Genomic DNA, 9,401 nt, shown 5'->3' on the forward strand with positions numbered 1-9,401 from the left:
AGTTAATAAAACATAAAGAAAGGTATACTCTAATGGGTGTAGTTAATAAAACATACAGAAAGGTATACTCTAATGGGTGTAGTTAATAAAACATAAAGGAAGGTATACTCTAATGGGTGTAGTTAATAAAACATAAAGAAAGGTATACTCTAATGAGTGTAGTTAATAAAACATAGAGAAAGGTATACTCTAATGGGTGTAGTTAATAAAACATAAAGGAAGGTATACTCTAATGGGTATAGTTAATAAAACATAAAGAAAGGTATACTCTAATGAGTGTAGTTAATAAAACATAGAGAAAGGTATACTCTAATGGGTGTAGTTAATAAAACATAGAGAAAGGTATACTCTAATGAGTGTAATTAATAAAACATAAAGAAAGGTATACTCTAATGGGTGTAGTTGTTAATAATTTATTTCTAAAACGTCATTATTAAAAAATAACAAGTCACGCACCATGATGAAATTAATATTTATAATTTTGTGTGCTCCAAGTTTCTAACGAATATTGATGCAATTGATAATATTGCTAATCTATTTCTCTAGAATTTCACTAACATAATATGACACCAATTAATGGGTTTCAAATTCTTTAGCAAAACCATATATAGAACAAGGTTTTAATGTAACTAACAAAAGCATCCTTTTTAACACATATGAAAAAAAAAATTATATTTTCTCTAATATATTAAACTTCAAAGATCTTGTCACCTATAAAAATATAGTCGTTTTTATGGACTTCAGGGTGGCTACGAGTTACTCAACCAGTTTTGAAATGATTTAAAACTGAATGAGTGTTTGCAGAATGCTCCAAGAGCTAAAAGTTTGTTTCACAAACTCATAATACATGTGCATTGAACTGATGAATTTAGCATTATTCTTTATAGCCACAATGTCGAATGTGCAACAGTGCTTCCACCTAGGCAATTTAATATTAAAGTGTCTACTTGAAAGCCAAATAGATGATCTGCAGCCACCTTGTATATATATCTTGATTAATAAGCAAATTAACTACAATTATTACAAGTTAACTTTGTGGTAGCTGGTACACGTGATAAACCAAAATAGTTACAAAGTTTCAGTAATCAAACTGCCAGAATATGGTGATTTTTAGAACAAATATCCTCCACCCCAGTAGCTAATTAGTGAGCTTATATAACACTAAAACGTAGGATTTGAATCCCTGAAACAAGCAAACTTATGTGTTTAGAAATAAACAATATATAATTTCTTATAATTGTCAAAGTTTCTGGATCATTACTACTAACAATAACAAACTTTTGTGTTTAGAATAAACAATATATAATTTCTTATAATTGTCAAAGTTTCTGGATCATTACTACTAACAATAACAAACTTTTCTGTTTAGAAATAAACAATATATAATTTCTTATAATTGTCAAATTTTCTGGATCATTACTACTAACAATAACTCTTTACCCATGACACTAACGATTTGCAATTAAACCCAGAAAACATTTTTCACTTTTTCTTAGATATTTCTATTTGACAAAAATATCACGGCAACACTTTCAAGGGTTTTTATAAAATAATTTTAATTATTATAATAGCCACATTTACCCTTTTCTCTCCTTCATACTTATTATCCATAAATAAATCTTTATCTTTGAGAATTTGATTCATTTATTAAATTGCATTATGGTTTAATTGGATGGCACATTTATGTTCAGTTTACTAGTACATAATAATTTATAATTCCTATCTTCTCTCATATCACACAAATAACCATATGTTATAACATAATCACTGCATGTTGATACTTTATAAAATAATGCCTGAGATGCAACATCCCAAACAAAATCCAGTTCTGAAAGTATCCAAAAATAACAAGTGACAAAAGCTTGGAGATAATTTTGTTCCTTAATCAAGAGAGATAAGAGTTACAGAACACCGTGGGAGTAAATTAAGTAAAAATTAAGGCATATATTAACACAAAGTCATAAATAAGAAAAAATCTACAGTTTCTAAAGACTGACAACAGTTGGAGTGATTCAGTTTTGAGAACAACAAAACAAAAACTGGTAAGAGAAATACTCAACACTGTACAGGTTTGAAAAGGACAAGATTTGCAACAGTTTAAAATAGCAGTATGGATCGAGAAATGGCATCTTTCTTAAAGTAGTAAATGCTAGCTCTAGAACCTAGCACGGCCTGGTGGTAAGGGCACTCAACTCATAATCTGAGGGTCGTGAGTTTGAATCCCCATCGCTGAACATGCTTGTCCTATAAGGTTGCTGTCTGGGTCAGCCACCTAGGTGTAAAAATTCTTGGCTTACGAAAATACCAACTGACCCCATGCAAACTAGTTGGGATTAAGGTCTTTATGGAGAAGAAGATTATACTAGCCCTGACAGTGGGTGCTAACGGTTGAAGAAAGTAGTTCATAACTTTAGGCTCAAGAAAAGTAGTTTATAACTCTAGGCTCAAGAAAAGTAGTTTATAACTCTAGGCTCAAGAAAAGTAGTTCATAACTCTAGGCTCAAGAAAAGTAGTTTATAATTCTAGGCTCAAGAAAAGTAGTTTATAACTTTATAAGCTCAAGAAAAGTAGTTCATAACTCTAGGCTCAAGAAAAGTAGTTCATAACTCTAGGCTCAAGAAAATTAGTTTATATCTTTAGGCTCAAGAAGGAAGCCAAAACGTTTTTGAACAACTTTCCAGATAGGTTTGTTTCTTGTTAGGGCTATCTATATACTGTACCCATAAAGGCAATGAACTCAGTTTTTAGTACTATGAACATTTAGACTTTCCACTGAGCCAATGTTGCATATCCAGATGGGTTAACTCAGGCAAAATAGGTAGGAAATGATAAAACACCATAGAGTGACAGGCATATAAACAATTAAGGTGAGAAGCTAATGCCTAAGCATTTAGGGCAAACTGTAAATTGTGTAATGAGCAACTATGTGGAATTTTACTGCAGATGTTAAAGAGAGAGAAATAGTAGCACAACTATAGAAGATATTAGTGTAAATGACTAAAAACAAGCAGTTCGGAAAATATGTTGTAAATAAGAATACAGAAAATTAATGTCATCTGTTGCACCAATATTTTTACATCAGACTTGTGAATAGTCTCATTTGTTTAAGAATTAGAGCTTAAACAATGAAAAGAAATAAATTTGGTTTTACGTGTATCTAAGTATACTTTGACTTTCAACATACTGAGAAAACAGGTAAGATCAAAAAAAAGTAGATAAACCACAAGAAATTCAATAGCCCAAGCATTTCAAGATGATAGATGTTTCTTCATAGGTGGGAAAAGATTTTCCAAAAGTATCAGGATATTACATTCCTGAAACTTCTTGGGATATCAGGTTTCTAAAAAAGGTCTCCTTCATGACAATGCTTTCGTTATTTTGTGATGACCTCAATTTACAAAATGGGAAGACTATCACCAGAAAAGTTGAAATCTCAAAAAGCAAAAAAATATATAGAAAATTAAAACAACTTAAATTGAAAAATAAAGAAGAAAAAACCAAAACCAAAACTCAGGGTATCGACATTTTTCTAACAATATATTACTCTTTAACTAACACATGCAATACACCTACCCTGCCTCTTTCCACAAGATTAGTGATCATGACAATTATGTAGACCTGTTGTTCCCAAATCATTTGCCAATAATCATCAAATGTAGATGGTAATGGTCCCTGTGTCCCAATATAAGCATTTGATTTTCCATAGCCCTATACAGATATGAAAAAAAAATGTAATTAAAATATATAATCATAAGTATATCGTACGTTTCTCCATAAATCATAAATTTTGAAAATGTAAAAAATACAGAAACAATTACTTCTATAATAATGTTACGCCTCCAGTCGTTAGTTGATTTTCCGTAACTTCATTCCGACGAAACTTTAGCAACACAAGTCCTTACATAATAAAACTGGTTTATTCTTTCCTAATACAACTTTACGATACACTTAATTTCAACAGTCGCACTATAACAAACGCTATATCTCCCGTGGCCAACAATATTTTGTCCGCATACATTCAATTACTCATTACTTACACATTGTTCTGTCATGTTGTGACCATCCTATATATACCAGGCTACCCCCAATCTAGTAAATGCTAGGGCATTCACGAAGGAACAGGATATTTCTAGAAAACGTGGTGTGACACTAGTCACGTGACCTCGCTGATGCAACAATAATATAGTTTTTTTAGTATTTTGTAAATACTAAGAAAGAAACTTTTCTGTTATTATTGAGAGCTGATTAGAAGAACAAAATCACAACTGTTGAGGTAATGATTGAAAACATGTATGGTTTTCATCATTTCACTGAATTTATTTTACACGTATCAAATTGTAGAAATTTCACACGACAGTTTGATTATTTGGTGACGACTAAAGATGAAAATGTTAGTTGTCCTAAATAAACAGAAGAAATGTGATATGGGTCTTGAAATCATTATTTCTTGATTATCAAAAATACAATATCTAATGTCTATAAAATAAAAGTCTTAATGTTTGTTTAAGGGTATTCATTGGACTTGTATAACATCACACACTTAAAAATAGGACCTGATGAACCACAGGCACGACTTTTAGGTACGAAGAGTAGAAAGATATTGTTACAAATAACCAAGTTTATAATTGTTATTAAATTAGTTGAGGGATATTGGCAAAGAGTGGTTAACTTGTTTGAAAACTTGTTAACAAAACTATATACGGAAGTTAATTAACTAGATAAATTCTCTTTAGTTAAAACAAAAATATTTCACAATGATAGAAGTTATTTTAACAGCAACAATCTTTCTTCGAGCACTATAATTATGGAAATATCATCCTCACGAAATACTTCTTATATGTAAACACATATATACAAACACGATTGTGTGAACTATTCAGTTAAAAGTCTTAATTTAACACGAAGTGTTGTCACCAATTTGACTAAAAGTTTTACTTTTTTTATTCATTTTGAACACTATCAATTTATTCTTTCTCGAACAACAAGTACTTACATCAATAAAATTTCCATTGATGTAATCTGGAGACCTCTTGTAGCCAGGTAGAGGTTTTAACACGACTCTTGTGTGGTCATAAGCCATGATGTTCACGTATCGGTTTTTGTTTTTGTTCTCATTCATCTGCGAATATTCTGCAGATAATTCCATATCAGTATTCTGTTGAATCATCTGAATTAACAAAATACATAATAGTGGCAGTTAGAACTGTAACTAATTATCCAAACGTTTTCTTATATTGTTTAATTAATTACTACAACGTTCATTATCAGCCTGTACACGCTGTATTAATGTGAAGAGCATTACATATTCATTCTAGAACTTTTTTGGTACCATTTGGGAGCTTAAATAACATGTTGTATTCAACACTAAGTCTGCAATTTGATAAGATTGGGTGGGTTACAGATGGGTGTTACAGTTTTAAACTAGAACTAAAATAAAATGTACCCCAGTAAATATCTCAGTCTGTTTAACCAAAAGAATACACCTCTCTATAGTTTTTGGCCACAAAGATGCAGAGTTTAGGGAATTTACCAGACTGTGTTCCTCTTGTAAATAGCAGATGGGTTTATGTTGGTCAAATAAAAAGTGCTTATAAATATTAGATAGTGATTGGTCTAAGATAAGGGATCATTGGTCTGTGTTCTCTCATGTGCAGTGTAACTACTACTTCTATTATGTACTTCTATCTCATCCTATTGCATATGTTGGCAGTGTTTTGCATTGTTGTGAAAGACAACTATGAGAATCAGACATACCAAATCATTTTGTTCATAACCCTAAGAAATCCTCATCAGATAACGATCTCCATTGACAGAACTCATGAAAAGCACAGAGAAAACAGCTTTATAGAGTTGAGGAACCAGATCTTGTATTGTACAACATTTTCAGCCACTACCTTGTTTTGGGTGGGATTGAGGATACGTGTTTTACTCCCTCATAGACTGGAAACTCTTGAAAGTTTGACCAGAATGTTGGGCAATACAAATTCCAGAACCAAAAACTAGAAATTATTGGAAAAACCTTGTTTGGGAATCAACCAACCAAAAGAGGGCATTAAAATCACCCACATCAATGTTAATTCATTATCAACATCCAAGAATAATGTATAGTCCAGGTTAGAGCTTTCTGATAAACCTATAAACAATCTCACAGCAAAATTCAGATGCACATCACATGGACCACCAGATTTTTTTATATGTAATTTCAAAGACTTTTAAAGTATTTTCTGGCCATTTAATCTAAAATAACAAATAAGTTTGAAACTCCTTTTTTCAGAAAATGTACCCTTTTCTAATTTCCTTTGGCCAACTATATTCTTCTATAAAAGTTTAATTTTTAGTCATTTATTAATAAATGTGTGTTCAAGAATACAGAAACACATGATTTGATGACTTATTAATAATACAAAGAAAATGTGCAATGATTTTATGTTAGTTACTTTTTGTATGAACACAATATATGACACGTTGATTATCCAGCCTGAACAAAAAAAAAGAGTTTATTTTATTTGGATATTTATAAAAATACAGTAAAATCTGTTCGATACAGCCTACTTCTTACTCTTATAAAACTGTTTCCACCATCTCACAACAATGTACTTGTGTTTCTAGAAAACTTAATAATGGCTACCATCACGCTTGAACTGGGTCAAAATATACTTGTTTTTCCTACTATACTTTTGTTATCTGTTACGATTTTGTCTGAACCTAATATGGAAGATTTGGTAGCCATAAATTTTTAGTTTTTCATGTCAAACAAATAAAGAAGTAAGAAGACTCCATTTGAATAAACTGATCTCCTATGAAGTCTGACTAGAATAATAGAAAACCACACGGTGTCATTTTGGCTTTTTCATTTCAGGAGAATGAAACTTCTTAAGGTGAGATTTGACCTTCAAATCCTATATAATATCTATGAATGTAACTATTTTATAACTTACAATCCACTGTCCAATTAAGAATTATGCACAAATCTAACCCTGGTATGCTTTTCAACAGATATAAGAAAAAGACTGGGCTTATAATACTAAGAACAATGTTTTGGTACCCATGGTGAGTACAGTACATTGTGTGGCTTGGTGCTTAACAAGAAAGAAACAAACAAACATTCATGGCATTACATTAAAAGTTGTAAACATACTTCATATTCTTTAGAAAATCCAACATCTCCATCAGCGTGTAAGTCAGCCACGTGCTTTGAAAACTGATGCACTGGAATCGAAGGATATTCTAAATCATCTGGAGAAAAAAAATGAAGCTGTTATTTTCACTATTAAAACAATCTTAATAGTAATCAAAGAATTTTGTTTTTAATTTTGACAAACTCTCTTATAAATATTTGGGATGGAAAATGTTTGGTACTAAGTTCTATCACCAAAAATGGTTAGTTACAAACTAACCTCTTATCATTTTTTACATTCAAACAATGGTTAAGTCTTTTTTTTATTGCATACACAACATGTATCAAAATCAGGTGGACAGATTAAAGTTTTTCATTTATTAGTTTTCTTTATTTCTAAAGACACTTTATCTGAGATCACTGCATATTTCTATGTAATGATTTTTATCTCCCCCCCCCCACAAAACATAAGTTGATGTAAAAATCAGTTACTTTCCATGCTGACTTATTTTGGTGTTCAAGTGTTGTTTCTAATTAAAATATGAAAATTAGTATGATAGCAAAATATCAAGAAATTAATGTGGTGACGATAAACATTTCTTGGAATGCTGTTCTGTTATAGTAACGTGTATACCAACGAACAAATAAAAACAAACTTTTGATACAAAACTTTAAAATATTCAAGTCTAACTAAAACAAACAATTTATCAGTAATATGTTAAATACTGCTCCTCCTTACCAAAGGTTTCAGATAACTGAGGGGAGGCCCTAATGCCTGGAGGGTCATCAAGATAATAATAAGCAACCTGGAAATACTTCCTGTTGAAATAAAATAACTGAATTATAACCTTTAAGGAGAAATTGGCAGAGAAATCTAACATATGATTATTACAACTACATTTCTTGAATTATATTCTTGTTTTTCTAAATGATTCAGCAGTTTTGTGTCAACAAACTCATAAAAGAGGTAACTGACTTCACAACACTGCATTGATCAACTCATCAAACAGGTAAATGATTCTATAAATGTGTTGATCAACTCACAAAACAGGTAAATATTTCAACAACTATGTGTCGACCAACTCATCAAACAGGTAAATGATTCTATAAATGTGTCGACTAACTCATAAAACAGGTAAATGATTCTACAACTATGTGTTGACCAACTCATAAAACAGGTAAATGATTCTATAAATGTGTCGACTAACTCATAAAACAGGTAAATTATTCTACAACTATGTGTTGACCAACTCATAAAACAGGTAAATGATTCTATAAATGTGTCGACTAACTCATAAAACAGGTAAATGATTCTACAACTATGTGTCGATCAACTCACAGAACAGGTAAATGATTCTATAAATGTGTCGACTAACTCATAAAACAGGTAAATGATTCTACAACAATGTGTGGATCAACACATAAAACAGGTAAATATTTCAACAACTATGTGTTGATCAACACATAAAACAGGTAAATAATTCCACAACTATACGTCGACTTACTCATATAACCGGTAAATGATTCTATAAATGTGTCGACTAACTCATAAAACAGGTAAATATTTCAACAACTATGTGTCGATCAACACATAAAACAGGTAAATGATTCTACAACTATGTGTCGACCAACTGACAAAACAGGTAAATAATTCCACAACTATACGTCGACTTACTCATATAACCGGTAAATGATTCCACGATTACAATTGTTTAACAATTGATAAAATAGGTGATTCCACAATTATATGTTAATCAACTGATAAAACAGGTAAACTATTCCACAGCTGCATGATGATCAACTGATAAAATAGGACAAGAACTAAGTCCATCTTTACATTCTGACTATTTACCTACTTTCTAAATTTTGTGTCTCCATTTTCTCATAGATAGGAAATTGTCAACTGTTTTAATAATTAAAAAAAAAAGCAAAAACATTTGGAAAGTATCCTATGATACCTCATATATTTACAACATTGACTTATTACGAGATAGGCTTATGTCCAGGCTCATATGTCCGAGGCATTTAAGACATTCTGGCTAAAATTAGATAACACATATTTCACTGTCAAATTATACATATTGTTGCGTCAGTGAGGTCACGTGACTAGTGTCATGCCATGTTTCTAGAACTATCCTGTACCTTCGTGAATGCCCTAGCATTTACTAGATATATGTTAGTCTGGTATATATATAAGACGCTCACAACGTTACACGGACAACAGTGTGTGTAGGTAGTGAGTAATTGATCTGCAGTGAGAAAGTATTGTTGAAGTTAACGTTCG

At 31.2% G+C, this 9,401-nt stretch overlaps 1 pseudogene; it reads right to left on the bottom strand.

Annotated features, from left to right (window-relative positions):
• The window catches only part of LOC106467330, an 88,527-nt pseudogene that overhangs the window by 20,519 nt on the left and 58,607 nt on the right, over positions 1–9,401 (bottom strand).

Source organism: Limulus polyphemus, unplaced genomic scaffold, assembly GCF_000517525.1.
Source record: "Limulus polyphemus unplaced genomic scaffold, Limulus_polyphemus-2.1.2 Scaffold2570, whole genome shotgun sequence".
In the NCBI taxonomy this organism is placed as follows: domain Eukaryota; kingdom Metazoa; phylum Arthropoda; class Merostomata; order Xiphosura; family Limulidae; genus Limulus; species Limulus polyphemus.